Below are 15,998 nucleotides of genomic sequence, written 5' to 3'. Positions count from 1 at the left end.
TTTTAAAATTTTAGGCTGCTTGAATACCAGACGCCCAAAGTTTATGCTCTGAACAATAGTTTCTGAAGGAGAGCATGATGATGAACTTGTTTTCCTACCCGAAAGGAAATAAGATCTGTAGGAGGTGAGAGTCAGAGAGCTGGAGAGGGAGCAATATAGAAAAGTGCTGGGGTGGGCTTTGAGCAGGGATCTCCATCCTTTCCCCCATCCTGGGGCAGATCCCTAGTTTGGGAGGACTCTGGGGAGAGTTATCAGAAGGGTGGTGGAGCCAGGTCACCCAGTTTGCATCCCAATGACGCCATTCACTGCCTTCTGACTTGGGCAACTTCTCTCTGTGTCTGCATTCCCTTTTCTGTAAGACAGAGATAATAATAATATCTGCTGCGTGCTGTTTTTGTTAGGATTCAGTGAATAGGAACGTATAAAATTCTTAGAGCAGAGCCTGGTACATGATAAGCACCCAGTAAATCTTTTGTTATTATTCATATCTGAGAGGAGAGGGAGATGTATAGAGTTTCATTTTGTCTCTAATTTTTAAAATCTCCAATTATAGCATTTCTTGTACTTTTTTTCAGTGACATGTGATTCAGATGTTTTACACTTGAGAAGTTAAAATATTTTATGAAATAAATATTCGAAGTGTGTAAAACTCTTGAATTATATAACTAGGTACCGAGGATGCAGAATTTTTTACAGACATTGAGTGTACTACATGAAATTCAAAATCTGTAAATCATGTTTGATGATACACCTTGTAGGAATTCTAGACTTAATTTCAAAAAAATTAAGTAATTAACATTTAAAGATGCATCCGATTCTTATAAGCAGTCTTGACATACCTGTCATCTGCCACTAACAACATTTGCAAGTTGATAGGCATAGCATCCATCCACCTATGGATACTTGCAGGTCCATTATCTTGGGAGATTATGAAGAAACTATATCTCAATAAAATTTGGTGGAAACACACTTTAAGGGGAAGATTTCCACAGCAAAGAAAGAGCTAATCTAACCAACTCGAAAAGAATTGGCTTCAGGCTATCTTGAAATTGAAATTGCAATTGAGTCCAGGGTCCATTCGACTAGGAACAAGTTTGTTTTCATAGTCATCATTCCTTTCCTCCATGCTACACATGCTCATGTGCACACACCAACATACATCCCACACCCCAGCAGGAAGCACAGCTTTCTCCCTAATCATCTGGTCAGGTTGCCATAGCAAACCTTGTAGCCAAGTTCTCAGCTGAACAAATTTCACAAGACACCAGAATATTTTCCTGCATGCTGTCACTGGAAGAGCAGAGCCTGAATTGGGCCAAACTGGCTCAGAGTGGCCTGCAGTGAAGGCAGTGGGAAAAGGCCCTGAAAAGACACCAAACCATTCTAGGTAGAGACAGAGCAGAGGAACACTGCCCGTGTATTTGGAGTGATTTACCAAGGAAGGGTCAGATTACACGTGGATCCCCTCTCTGGACACTCTGCAGGACTCAGGGTCCCAGCGAGTAAGGACGACTCTGTGCAGAGGTTCATCTGCTGGTACCCGAGTGCCTGCCTGCAAACCCATGCTCTCTTTCTACCTTTTGGCCAGCAAGGTTTGAGCTGGACAGAAAATTCCATCTTCTTCTCAAAAAATCAGAACCAGAAATCCCTAAAAAAATTCATGGTCAAATGTAAACCAGTGTTTCTTAGTGTCATTTCTTTTCAAGGCCTATTTGCTGCTGGTTGCCTGCTGTTGATTTAAACCAATAGTCAGCCCCTCAGTTCCCACCACAGTCAAGCTGTGAACAAGACCCCAAGTGTCGGGACTGGGCACGGCGTCTAGAACAAGGTAGAGGCAAAGGAGTTCACCCGGGAGAGCATGCCTATTATAGCATCCTGATGCCAGAAATCTGTTTTTTTTTTTTTTAATTTTCCATCTCTTTATTAATATTCTCATTTTGTGCATACATCATTTTCCTGGTTTCCCTTAGTTTTCTTTTATGGCTGCGTTGGGTCTTTGTTGCTACGTGTAGGCTTTCTCTAGTTGTGGCGAGTGTGGCCTACTCTTCGTTGTGGTGCACGGCTTCTCACTGTGGTAGCTTCTCTTGCTGTGGAGCATGGGCTCTAGGCGTGTGGGCTTCAGTAGTTGTGCTGCTCAGGCTCAGTAGTTGTGGCACGCGGGCCCTAGAGTGCGCGGACTTCAGTAGTTGTGGCGTGCAGGCTCTAGGGTGCGTGGGCTTCAGTAGTTGCGGCTCACGGGCTCTAGAGCGCAGGTTCAGTAGTTGTGGCGCACAGCCTTAGTTGCTCTGCGGCATGTGAGATCTTCCCGGACCAGGGATCGAACCCGTGTCCCCTGCATTGGCAGGCAGATTCTTAACCACTGCGCCACGAGGGAAGTCCCAGAAATCTGTTTAAGGCCTGTTTAGGGACAGATAGTCAGCATCCTCTAAGAAGGTACAAGGTCGTATCATAAGGAAAACTCTTTAAGCTTCACAAAGTCCTTTCCCTCAACAGTATCTGACTGGAAACTTGTAACAAGTTTGCAAGGATAAGGAAGATTTTCTTGTATCTGTCTGATGGAGAAACAGTATAAACCTTGTGATAAAGCCTAACTGATATTACAGGAAAATTTATAACTTTCATCAGAAAACTAAAAAAGATGAAAAATAAGTGAACTAAGCTTTCTATTCAAGAGGCTTGAAAAAAATAGCAAGATAAATCCAAAGATCTTAAGAAATAGGATTTAAATCTTGGCTCTGCTATTTACACTGGCTAAGAGACTTCGGGGTGAGTTAATTCACCTCCTTAAACTTCAGTGTCTTCTGTTGTAAAATGGACATAATAATAAAAGTATTTATCTTCCCAAGTTATTGTAAGGATCAAATAAGATACTATATGTAGGAGTTGTTTGTTAATGGTATAAAATATTATTATGAAGGTTTTTTATTGACATAGGCACGGTATGTGCACATAATCCCATTCTTGTAAAAAGAAAACGTAGCATAGATAGAAAAATCTGTACAGATGGCTACCAGTACGTTAAAATTGATACCTATGTCAGTATGCTCAACTTTTAAAAAAACTATCACACCCCCTCCAAGCCTTTTTTCCCCCAAATTTTGCCCCCCAGTGAAATTTTAATACCACAGATATAGTCTGTGTCTAGCTGGTTATGTATTGTATGGCTATCTCTACTTTATATATGTAGAGAATAAGTTTTTCTCCCAATGAGGACCAACTTTTGATCCCTTAGGAGCCATGCCGTCCCCACTGAGAATGCACAGTCTGTGAGTAGTAGAAATGGAGCAGCTGTCTCTATGCTTCTTTTGTATTTTCCTTTACTCCCCTCCCCCCATTTCTTGTTTTCCTCCTCCTTCTTTTCTTCTTCTTCCAATTAACATGCATTCCTTCTGTAATTTAACATAGCGTAGTGATTTCAAAAAATAAATATGGATGATAAATGTACTGGATACTTTGAGACCTTTATGTAGTAAAAGTCAATACAGGTTAAAGGATCAGAGTATCCTGAAATCAAACTGCCTGAATTTGAATCCTCACACCATCTCACATTTGTGTGACCCGGAGCGTGTTTCTTACCTTCTCAAAGCTTCAGCTTACTCATTTTCAAAACAGTGATACCCACAGTGTATCTCCCTAAAGTGGCTGATATTCAATCCTTATGCCAAGTCAGTGGGTGCTAACATATTTCCAAGGCAAAAATTGCATGTAGCTGGGACCTCCTAGATAAAATGCCTTCACCTACAGAAGCTGCTCTAACGATGAGAATTTTAGATCCCATAGAAAAAAAGGAGACTCTGTTGTACCCCTTCTGCATCAAACCGTGTGGGCGTTTATTTGCCTACTGCTCTTCCATCCTTCCTCAGCCTTAATTAAAAACCTAATTTTTCTATTACCATAACAATGAGTGGAACAACAACTGATTTGTCTCGCCAAATTAATTCTCCTTTTGGGAACCTGGGAGAACGTTATTTATCAGAGCAGCAGACAGAGATTTAAAAATGGAAACATCTTTCCAATACATATGCCAAGTTCATAAAATGATGGGACTAATATTTCAACGTTTGAAGGCATCTTAGAGATTCATTCACTGCCGTGTCCCCAGCACCCAGGACAGTGCTGGTGCACAGAAGACACTCAGTAATGGTTAAATGGGTGACTGGAATTAGTATCACCAGGATCTCACTCTTCCTGAGTTCTAGCTGTTGCTTACACAAAGTAATTACAAGCAGTTGCAAGAATTTAATTTGTTTCAATATCCCATTAGAAGTTTCATGTATTTTCTCTTGTTGGCAATTAAGAAAGAACAGGTTTATCTTTTTATGCACAGTTGAAATGAACAAACTCCTCTGCCATCATTTTTTTTGCCAGTGGTGAAATATTTCCAAAGAATGAAAAACATAAGATATTTGCAATGTGGGCTCTGAAGTTGCTCTTTTTCTCAGGAAATATGGCTGTGTCACGGGATATAACAGTACCTTAGGTATAAACATGTATGAGATGGTGAACTCACTAAATATCTTAAATTTTAATGTAAATATCTTGATAGTTTAGAGGACTCCCTCATATATTCTTTTTATGATTTATTTTTTTAAGAATCAAGAAAATTTACCCAACCTCAAAGTTGTGCCCAGAGGGAGAAAGGGTTAGAAATATCTCTTCCAGGATACTTTTTAACATCTCACAGTTTCATCTTCATTGCTCATTTTGCATATCTTAAGGTTTATTCCAAAGAATTATTGAATAGAAATGAAATAAAATTATATATATCAATGAAGAAAAATTTGCAACATGGGAACCAGCACCTACCCAATTTCTATCATTAGCCGAAACCTCCAGAGGGGAAGGAAAGAGGGACGGGGTGAGGGTGGGGTAGAGCTGCAATGCCTCCTTTACTGTGTGTCATCTCTGATGGGTAGGATTCAGTAATTCTTATATTTTTGTGACTAGATTTTTCTGAGCTCAAAATTGCTGCTCCCAGCTATGTTTGGGCCTTTGCTTCAGGCACTCTTAGGGTGTGATTTAGGAACTGTTTCCAATCCTAATGGGATGATTTAACACCCAGTCTCTTAAACCACATGGGCTGCAGCTCTGTGTTGAAGAACTGTAGACTTTCAGAGCTGGGAGATAAACAAAAGCCAAATAAAAAACTCTCAAGAGATCCTCTAGTCCAGGTTATTAAACCTCTTTTTAAGCAGCAAAACTTATTCTAATGGAAGTTTATCTGGAAGATGTCATGGTGTATGATCCTTTTAATGTGTTGTTGGATTCTGTTTGCTACTGTTTTGTTCAGGATTTTTGCATCTATGTTCATCAGTGATATTGGTCTATAATTTTCTTTTTTTGTGATATCTTTTCCTGGTTTTGGTATCAGGGTGATCATGGCTTCATAGAATGAATTTGGGGGTGTTTCTCCCTCTGCAATTTTTTGGAAGAGTTTGAGAAGGATCGGTATTAGCTCTTCTATAAATGTTTGATAGAATTTGCCTGTGAAGCCATCTGGTCCTGGACTTGTGTTTGTTGGAAGATTTTAAATTACGGTTTCAATTTCAATATTTGTGATAGGTCTGTTTATATTTTCTAATTCTTCCTGCTTCAGTGTTGAAAAATTGTACCTTTCCAAGAATATTTTCATTTCTTTGTGGTTGTCCATTTTACTGGCATATAGCTGTTTGTAGTAGTCTCTTATAATCCTTTGTATTTCTGCAGTGTCAGTTTTGATTTCTCCTTTTTCATTTCTAATTTTATTGATATGCATCCTCTCCCTTTTTTTCTTTTTTTTTTTTTTTTTTTTTGCAGTACGCGGGCTTCTCACTGTTGTGGCCTCTCCCATTGCGGAGCACAGGCTCCGGCCGCGCAGGCTTAGCGGCCATGGCTCACGAGCCCAGCCGCTCTGCGGCATGTGGGATCTTCCCAGACCGGGGCACGAACCCGCGTCCCCTGCATCGGCAGGCGGACTCTCAACCACTGCGCCACCAGGGAAGCCCTCCCTTTTTTTCTTGATGAGTCCGGCTAAGGGTTTATCAATTTTGTTTATCTTCTCAAAGAATCAGCTTTTAGTTTTATTGATCTTTGCTATTGTTTTCCTCATTTCTGTTTCATTTATTTCTGCTCTGATCTTTATGATTTCTTCTACTGACTTTGGGTTTTCTTTGTTCTTCTTTCTCTAGTTGTTTTAAGTGTAGGCTTAGATAGTTTATTTGAGATTTTTCTTGTATCTTTCTCTTTTTTTTTAACGTCTTTATTGGAGTATAATTGCTTTACAATGGTGTGTTAGTTTCCGCTCTATCACAAAGTGAATCAGCTATACGTATACATATATCCCCATATCCCCTCCCTCTTGCGTCTCCCTCCCACCCTCCCTATCCCACACCTCTAGGTGGTCCTATAACACCGAGCTGATCTCCCTGTGTTATGTGGCTGCTTCCCACTAGCTATCTGTTTTACATGTGATGGTGTATATATGTCCATGGCACTCTCTCACTTCGTCCCAGCTTACCCTTCCCCCTCCCCACGTCCTCAAGTCCGTTCCCTATGTCTGCATCTTTATTCCTCTCCTGCCCCTAGGTTCGTCAGATCCTTTTTTTTTTTTTTAGATTCCATATATATGTGTTCGCATACGGTATTTGTTTTTCTCTTTCTGACTTACTTCACTCTGCATGACAGACTCTAGGTCCATCCACCTCACTACAAATAACTCAATTTCGTTTCTTTTTGTGGCTGAGTAACATTCCATTGTATATATGTGCCACATATTCTTTATCCATTCATCTGTCGATGGACACTTAGGTTGCTTCCATGTCCTGGCTATTGTAAATAGAGCTGCAATGAACATTGTGGTACATGACTCTTTGAATTATGGTTTTCTCAGGGTATATGCCCAGTAGTGGGATTGCTGGGTCGTATGTTAGTCCTATTTTTAATTTTTTAAGGAAACTCCATACTGTTCTCCATAGTGGCTGTATCAATTTATATTGTCGCCAACAGTGCAAGAGGGTTCCCTTTTCCCCACGCCCACTCCAGCATTTAATGTTTTTAGACTTTTTGATGATGGCTATTCTGACCGGTGTGAGGTGATACCTCACTGTAGTTTTGATTTGCATTTCTCTAATGATTAGTGATGTTGAGCATCCTTTCATGTGTTTGTTGGCAATCTGTATATCTTCTTTGGAGAAATGTCTATTTAGGTCTTCTGCCCAATTTTGAATTGGGTTGTTTGTTTTTTTGGTATTGAGCTGCATGAGCTGCTTGTATATTTTGGAGGTTAATCCTTTGTCAGTTGCTTTGTTTGCAAATATATTCTCCCATTTTGAGGGTTGTCTTTTCGTCTTGTTTATGGTTTCCTTTGCTGTGCAAAAGCTTTTAAGTTTGATTAGGTCCCATTTGTTTATTTTTGTTTTTATTTCCCTTTCTCTAGAAGGTGAGTCAAAAAGGATCTTGCTGTGATTTATGTCAAAGAGTGTTCTGCCTATGTTTTCCTCTAAGAGTTCCTCCTGCAGGAGAAAGCAAGCTTTTAGGGGCCAGTTGTGGATCAGCCAGGAATTTTAACACATCCTCCTATGCCTGGAAAATCACAGGGCTCCAACTGGTGGAATTGGAATTCTTTTGAAGCTTTAGAGCTCCTCCCCCTCAATGCTCTTGTGGTCATGGACCCCCTCCATGGGCCAGTTAACATCCTCACCTGCACCTGCACTCTGGGAAGCCCTTGCTGGTGGGCAGATGGGCCAACAGAGCATGAGAAGCTCAGTGCAAATTCATCCCCTAACAAGTATGTACCTTATTCATGAAGGTTTGGTAGCATCCTCACTGAATAAGAAAGTAGCTTGCGGTAGGGGCACCTTCCCTCCTGTGAGATGAATCTGCTCAAGCCCCAGCCCAGGCCATAGTGTGTGCCTTCATTGTTCTAACAAAAGCTTCTTGATCAGCTGCAAATCAGGGGCACTTCCACTGATTGGTCAACCTCGACTTCCGTTAAGGCTGAATGTAACGAATGGCCATGTGTAGAATATCTTGGTGTTTTATAGGATTACTCACAAAGTCACAGTCCACAGACTTTATGTGTTTTATTTTGTATATGTTTTTTGTGTACCCAGCCTCATTCCACAGTGGAACTGAGTTGACATACAACAGAAACAGATGAAATAAAATGGTAAAATATAGCTTAGAATTAAAATGCAGGTCTGGAGAAGTACAGTCACTTCCTTCGCTTATTCTTTTCTTTTCCTATTTCATGGATCTCTAAAAGAGGCTTGCTTTCTCTCTCTATATATATATTTTTAACCATCAGCTAATCAGGGTCTAAATAAATAGACAAGTAAAAAGGTCAATAAGACCCAATAGTAAATCAGGATATGCAGGCTATGAGTCTCTCCATGTATGTGCTGGGATCTCAGCTCAAGTCCTGGCTCTGAACCTTATAACATCCAAAGCCAAAAGGGGAAAGGGGTCAGTTATATATTCCTTATCAGCAGAGAGAACACAACATATCTGTTTCTCAGGAGAAGTAAAGGTTTCAGTACTTGACTGTAAGAAATGTCTTGGGTACAAGATTCCAGAGGGATTGTGTATGGCTGGGTGGACAGTAGCTTGCCAGAGCAATTCTTTGGAGGCAAATGGGAAGTGAGGGCAAGTTCAGCCTTTGGTGGCCTGGCTTCGTTCAAAGATGTCAGAAGCCCTGAAGAAATCCTGGCTCGCTTCCATAAATGTCTCTTGTCCTGAAGGGCCCTGATTTAGGCAGTGGCTGGCAGTTGGAGGCTGTGCTCCCTGAGAAGGGCCTGGTGGGCAGAGAGTGGAGTCACAGAAATGGAAAGAGGTTTCTGAACAAGGTGGCCACGAGCATGGGCTGCTGCATCGTCATTTCCAAATGTAGAAATGCCTCTGGCACAAGAGAGGTGATTGGATCTCCAGAACCAACACAGAAACTGGGAGAAAACCCTGGGACAGTGAAGGCGGTAGGGTTCCAGGGTGGAGCAACAGTGGCAGGTTTGGGGCTTTCCAGCGGCACATTTTCTCTCCCACGTTGCCTTGGGTGGATAGTTGCCCTCTGTGTTGGTCTTCACAGGGCAGGGTGCAGTCTTGCCAGAGAGAATTCCCACAGTGCTATCAGGGCAGAGGATGGCAACATGTGTAGGTGGGCTGGCGATCTTCCTCCCCAGTCCCACCCTGAGGGGCACGCTTGCCTGGGGCTGAGCCCAGAGTGCTACCTAGGGGCTCTACCCCGGAGGAGCGTAGTGGGAGCTCTCCATCTCCAGGCAAGTGGACTGTTCTGGCTGTCAGCTGACAATCCCAAGGAGGGTGGGGTGAGTGCTCTCAGGAAAACTTCTAAGACATCCGAGGGGTGCATGTGCTATTAAGAGACCCAGCAAATGGGGCAACTTGTGTAGGAGGAGCAGAACTGATGGAACAAATAGATCAAGAATTTTAAATAAGCGTAATAAATATCCTCAGGGAGATCAGGAAGTAGAAATAACCTTTATGAAGGAAACTAATTAGAGGTAATAGGTATGAAAAGTAGAATTAAAATAGCGCACCTAGTGTATGGGTTGAAGAAACATTGAGGATTCAGCTAGAGAGTGATTGTTGAGAGGGATATTTGGGTCATCCCTCTTCCAGAAGGTATCAGAAAGGTAAAGAGATGGAAAGAATGACAGAAAACAATATGGAGGCTAGAATTAGAAGTGTCACCATTTTTTTCCCTAAAACTCTCACAAAGAGGGGGATGAGTAAACGGAGGGGAGAAAATAAATATATGAAGAACTAAAGACTGAAGATTTTATGAAATAATTAAGCCCTCTGATTTGATGGGTGCATGGAATGCCAGGCAGGATAGATTCACACACACACACACACACACACACACACACACACACACTATAATGAATTATAATTCATTATAATTATAACTATTCCATCTGAATAAGACGGAACATGCACCATTGCAGACACACACTGCATAGAGTCCTTTTCAGAAGGAGTCTCCAGGAGTGGGAATGAGATGTGGGGTCAGTAAGGGTGAACACATAACTGAGTCCAGTTTACTGTCACCTAAGTGGGTAGCAACTTGAAGTGCATATCCATCAGTTGCAGAACCGAAATGTCAGGCCCCCTCAGTGTTGCAGGGCATTGGTGTGGGTGTAGAACAAGGAGAGATCAGAGGTGGTAAGAGAACATCAGATGGGAGACATACATGTGGGCATGGATGTTCTATTTTTAGAACTCAGGAGTTCAGCCTTGGTCAGTGGCCACTCCCCACTCCCCAGTCCCTCACAGAGGCAGCAGAGGCAGAGAAGCCTTTCTTTTTTTTAAACTGAAGTGTAGTTGATTTACAAGTTTGTGTTAGTTTCTGCTGTACAGCAAAGTGATTCAGTTATATATACAAACATATGTATATTCTTTTTCATATTCTTTTCCATTATGGCTTATTACAGGATACTGAATATAGTTCCCTGTGCTATACAGTAGGATCTCGTTGCTTATCCATCCTATATATATAATAGTTTGTATCTGCCAATCCCAAACTCCCACTCCTTCCTTCCCCCACCCCCCTCCCCCTTGGCAACCACAAGTCTGTTCTCTATGTCTGTGAGTCTGTTTCTGTTTCGTAGATACGTTCATTTGTGTCATATTTTAGACTCCACGTATAAGTGATATCATATGGTGTTTGTCTTTCTCTTTCTGACGTACTTGACTTAGTATGATCATCTCTAGTTGCAGCCATGTTGCTGCAAATGGCATTATTTGTTCTTTTTTATAGCTGAGTAGTATTCCATTGCATATATGTACCACATCTTCTTCATCCATTCCTCTGTCGATGGACATTTAGGCTGTTTCCATGTCTTGGCTATTGTGAATAGTGCTGCTATGAACATAGGGGTGCATGTACCTTTTCAAATTAGAGCCTTCTCTGGATATATGCCCAGGAGTGGGATTGCTGGATCATATGGCAACTCTATCTTTAATTTTTAAGGAACCTCTATACTGTTTTCCATAGAGAGAACCAACATCCCCACCAACAGTGTAGGAGGGGTTCCTTTCAGAGAAGTTTTTCTCAACGGATACAAACCAAAAGGACAAGCGTCCTTATCCTCCTCCTCAACGATAACAATCTCTGAATTTTTTTCTTTAAGTAAGAAAAACTGGGACGGATCCATTTCAGGACTTAGGGCTGGGAAGGTCTCTTTTCTGACAAAGTGAATTGAGTTGTTCCAGGTGAGAGCATGCCACCCCCTCGTGTCCTTGGCCTTACTTCGCAGGACGCCTTGGGCTAAGTCATCTGGCCTGGCGTCATCCCTCGCTCTGGCTTCATTTTTCTTTGTGGTTATTTTCTCTCTCCTCCCTCTCCATCCTTGTCCCCTCTCTGCCCCAGTCCTTCTCTTCTATTTATTACTGGACTTCATTTGTACAAGTTTATTTTTGACACTGCTTTTGAAGACTTTTTGCATGAGGCCGAGCTGTACTGGAGTCTACGTCGGTCTACAGTCAGCAGTGAGGAGCTGGGCCGGGAGTACCCCCTGCCCTGGGCGTGCGAGCTTGGATTAGTTGGTTCTCTTCTCTGCTCCAGATTCCTTATCTGCAAAAGGGAGCACTAATGATCCTCATACTTGGGCTTTCTGTGGAGAACTGAGATCATGCAAGGAAAGGGCTTGCACAGTGCCTGGCACACATGAAGTGCTCAATGAATGTTAGCGTTTTGGTCAATATCTTTTCTGTCACGTATTTTTATTTGTCCCTGGAATGACACAGGAATCCTACAATTTTGGCCATGTGTTATAGACTAGTGGCCACCTAATTGGCTTGCTATTGGACCTTACTCTGAAAGATAGAACGTGGTCTGGTCCAGATTTTAGAGAAATGTGTGTGAGTGTGTATATGTATATACACACAAATATATGCATATACACATACTATATATGATATATATGTGTGTATATAGATAGATAGATGCAGAAAGAGATAGAGAGACAGAGACAGAGGGAGAGACAGAACTGTGAGCCCCATGATGGTTGTCTCTGGTTGATAGTTTGGCTTGGAGCCATCAATAAATTCAGTTTGCAGTTGGCATTGTTGCCATGCATGAGTCCCCAGACACTGCCTGGTTTTCCCAGCGTGTTAATGGGTGCTTTGTGAGGGACCTCTCTCCAGCACCCCAGGCCTGCCCACTTTCACTAGCACAATGCTAGCTTTAGGCCCCTTTCTCCTACGCCTCAAACATCCCTCTTATAATTCCATGAACAGGAAGCAGTTTGAGCTTGAAGACGGAACATTGAACAACCTGTTGTAATTGCCCCCTGGCTTCACAGGCTGTGGTCCTGTCCCCCTCCTTGGTGGCCCCTCCCTCACTGCCTGCCTGCTGTGGACCTCCAGGCAGGAGCCCAGATCTGACCCTGCTTCTTAGGCTCACATTTCCCACCGCACATCCTCCCCCCACCCACCCCGTCGATCTCTGGGGGTGTGAGAGCTGCCCCTGGGCTGCCCAAGTGTGAGTGCCCAGGCCCTTGGGAAAGGATCCAACAGAAGTAGGGCTGTAGAGGTGAGCACAGATGCAAGTTAAAAGGTGAGAGAGAAGTGCGTAAGGCTTTGAAGGGAAAGGACTGCCTAGCAAATGCTTGCTCTCCACCTGCCAAGTGGAATTTGCTCAAACATATGAAGGCTGCAGTCAGCTGCACAGTAAGCTTCCTGGCCAGAAACTCCTGGAGAGTGGGGCCAGACTTGCCTCCAAATTGGCCCGGAGTGGCTGCTGCAGCTCTGCTTGAATGTGCCACGTTAGGCGTTTCAAAACCTAACGTTTGCCATCCTACACCACTCCTCCTCCCGTCCTGCGCAGCCCAGAAGATGCCTGTCAGCAGCTGGTGATTAACTCTCCCCTGGGTAGGGTTGCCGTGGAGCAGGGATCCAGCCCTTCTTGAGAGGGGGACTGTAACCAGAATATTTGTAATGATTTTTGGGAAACCAAGCCTCATATCCCAACACCCAGAATGGTGCCTGGCAGGTAGCAGGATCTCAGTCACATTAGTTGAATGAAAGGGGAGGGCTTTACAGAACACTGGATGTCTCTTCCATCCCCAGCAAGTCTCTTCTATGTAGAGGTCTGACAGAATTAATGTTTGTGTGTCCCAGGCATTGGTGGCTGTGGTTCTCCCGTCCCCTAGCTGCTATGAGGGGCTGCCATGGCTCACAGCAGCCCCCGTTCTCTGGAGAATTGCCTTCGGAGCCCACCTTGCCCAGGAGGTATGAACACCACATCCAAGGCAGCCCGTGAAGACTGACTGACAAAGGGGTACAAAGCCCTTAATTGCTTTAGGGGGAGACTGTGTAGTAGAATTTCTGCTCCAGAGCACACCCTCCGCCCCCCCGCCCCCCGGCACTGGGCTCAGGATAAACTTACGTGAGAGTAGAAAAGTTCAGCCCCTCCCCTTCCTTGTCTTGCTTCCCTCTGTCCTGTGCACTGAATCCCTGTCTCAGGCTCTGCTTCCAGGGGAACTCACCTAAGACATCCTCCAAGAGACTCCACTCTCGCTCAGAACTGTTGAGTTTGGAAGGGACTTTAGAGATAAAACTCCTCTGTTTGGAAGGCAAGGAAACCCAGGCTTAGGTTTGAGGAAGGACATCTGGCCAGGCTAGAAGGACAACCCACTCTGGCTGTTTAATTTGGCAACTGCCTTGAGAGTGCAGGCCTGGAGGGCTCTCTCTGGCTGGTAAACCCGTACACTGTGGTGCTTGGGGGAAATCCCCTCACCCCCTGATCTGACCTCATCCCCCTCGTCCCCCAGGGTCACCAGATCAGGGAATACCCGATACCAGTACCAAGACAGCTCAAGGGACTCTGTTCACAGGAAGGGGACACCATCCCTGTCATGCCTCTGCCTGGAGAAAGGCTGCTGCCTTTTCCTTCACAACTGTGAGGAAGGGGTCAGGCTCCTCCATCCCAGGAAGCTCAAAGCTCAATTACTGTTAAACTAACTCCCTTCCTTGGTAAATGAAACAGTGGCCTTCTTCTTTCTCTACAGCCTCTTTCTCATCTTTATTGCAGTTTTCCCAAACTGCCACGTGCGCTTTTATTGTAAGTTCTTTCAGGTCCATTGTAGCAAGTAGGCAGGACACAAATGATAAGTACTTGGGCATTTAGTTTCCTGCTGAAGATCTCCAAAGCAGTTGGAATGACTAACTTGCAAAGTAGAGTGGATGGAGGGAGTATCTTCTGACTTTTCTCCTGAGGAAGCAAAGACATTCACAGCCCTGGATCCTTCCTGTTCCCCTCCTTATCCTTGGGCTCCTCCTGAAATGTCTGTAAAAATCAGAAGCAGTTATTGCCTTTAGAGGGATTCCAAACCCAGATATGGGTGACTTTTGGCTTGCATTATTAAATCCATCCATCCACTTGGTTCAGATTAACCAAACACTTGCTAGGTCTCTGGGTGGGTGAAGCTCAGAGATTAGGAAAGCCCTGGGCTTCTGTACTGGCTAAGCCTCCCTTCCTGCCCCTGGCTGATGGACAGTCCTCCCAGCCCCAAGGTAATTAGGCTAGAGCACTGTATAAGAGGATATTTGATTACGTTGGGCTGCTTCCATCATGGAAGGGGCAGCCTTTTGTCCTTACTGGAATAGACTCTTACTCGGGATATGGTTTTGCCTTCCCTGCACTCATGTTTCTGCCAAAACTACCATCCGTGGACTTACAAAATGACTTATCTACCATCATGTTTCCCAGGCTGTGACTGTGCATGGTAACTTGGATCTAGTTGTCAGGCTGCAGGGCTTTTCTGGGCAAGGAATCAGGGAATTTTCAAGATAGGAGGGGTCTTGGAAATCTTCCAGCTGGGGGCCCAGAGAGGGTGAGAGTTTTGTTTGAGGTCACACAGCTGTGAGTACAAGAGCAGCTGGGCGTGGACAATTTTTGATGGCTCTGTATTTCAGTGCTCTTTCCATCTAACTCACGAAAATTGTAAGCAAACCCAGAATGTTGGTGCTGGAATTTTCTGGCACCTGGAGCAGGAACTCCCTTAGTGGACTGGCATCCTCACTGGCTATTACTGGACTGATCCTCACTGGACCAATGTTATGAAATATGCTGATGGGGCTTACCTAGGACCAGGTGGCTCCTATCATCCCAAACCACTGGGATTAAGAATGTGGAAGTGTGGGATGTCCATAAAAAATTGGGGAACTGTTTCTCACAAAAGATGTGACTGTTTGAAAGACAAAACCCATAGATGCCCACTCTATCAGAATCTGAGTCCCCTGTGTTTCTTTACACCGGCTGCAGGAGCCATGAGCTTCCCTGGCACTGGAAAGGCCAAACTGCCCTTTGTAGTGCCCTGGAGAACCCCAGGCTTGCTGTTTATACACAAGTGCCCAGAAAGCTCAACCATATGGCAGTGGTCATTGCCAGTCTGCCCAGGGAAATGGCGGGAGGTGGCGAAACAATCAAGTCTCCTGTAATACATCATTTTGCCCCAAATGGAAAGATTAAGCACCTTATTGTTTTAACTGCATAACCCATTAAAAGAAAACGCAAAAAAAAAAAAAAGAAAGAAAGAAAATGCATATAGTCTTATGTCCTTGATTGAGACTGAGTGCCTCATTAATGCTTGATACACCTGTCAAGGACGTGAAGGGAAAGCAGTGAGCCTGGCGCCTGGGGACCAGGGCCTGAAGACCCCCACCTTCCCTGGATGCCCAGCCCAGGGAGCCTGAGGGCTTTGCAGGGCACTGCTTGGCACTCTGGGGGCAGCACTTGTCTGGGCAAAGGTCACATCCTGGGGGAAGGACTGGGCGGGGGCAACAAATGTGAACATCCGTGCTTTCTTGGAGCTCTGCTCAGTTGGACCTTTCCATAGGCTGTGGTTGGGCATGGTACCTTGGATCTAGTTGGCAGAGAATCAGGGAATCTTTGAGACAACTGGGGCCTTGGAAATCTTCCAGCTGGGGGTCCAGAGAGGGTGAGAGATTTGTTTGAAATCTCACAGCTGTGAGTGGGAGAGCAGCTGGGGCACTAACCCTAT

Source organism: Delphinapterus leucas, chromosome 10 (genome assembly GCF_059928025.1).
Source record: "Delphinapterus leucas isolate spDelLeu-1000000601 "Yukka" chromosome 10, BTC_Dleu_Yukka2, whole genome shotgun sequence".
Lineage (NCBI taxonomy): Eukaryota > Metazoa > Chordata > Mammalia > Artiodactyla > Monodontidae > Delphinapterus > Delphinapterus leucas.
The sequence above is the reverse complement of the archived record's forward strand: the minus strand, read 5'-3'. Positions refer to the sequence as shown.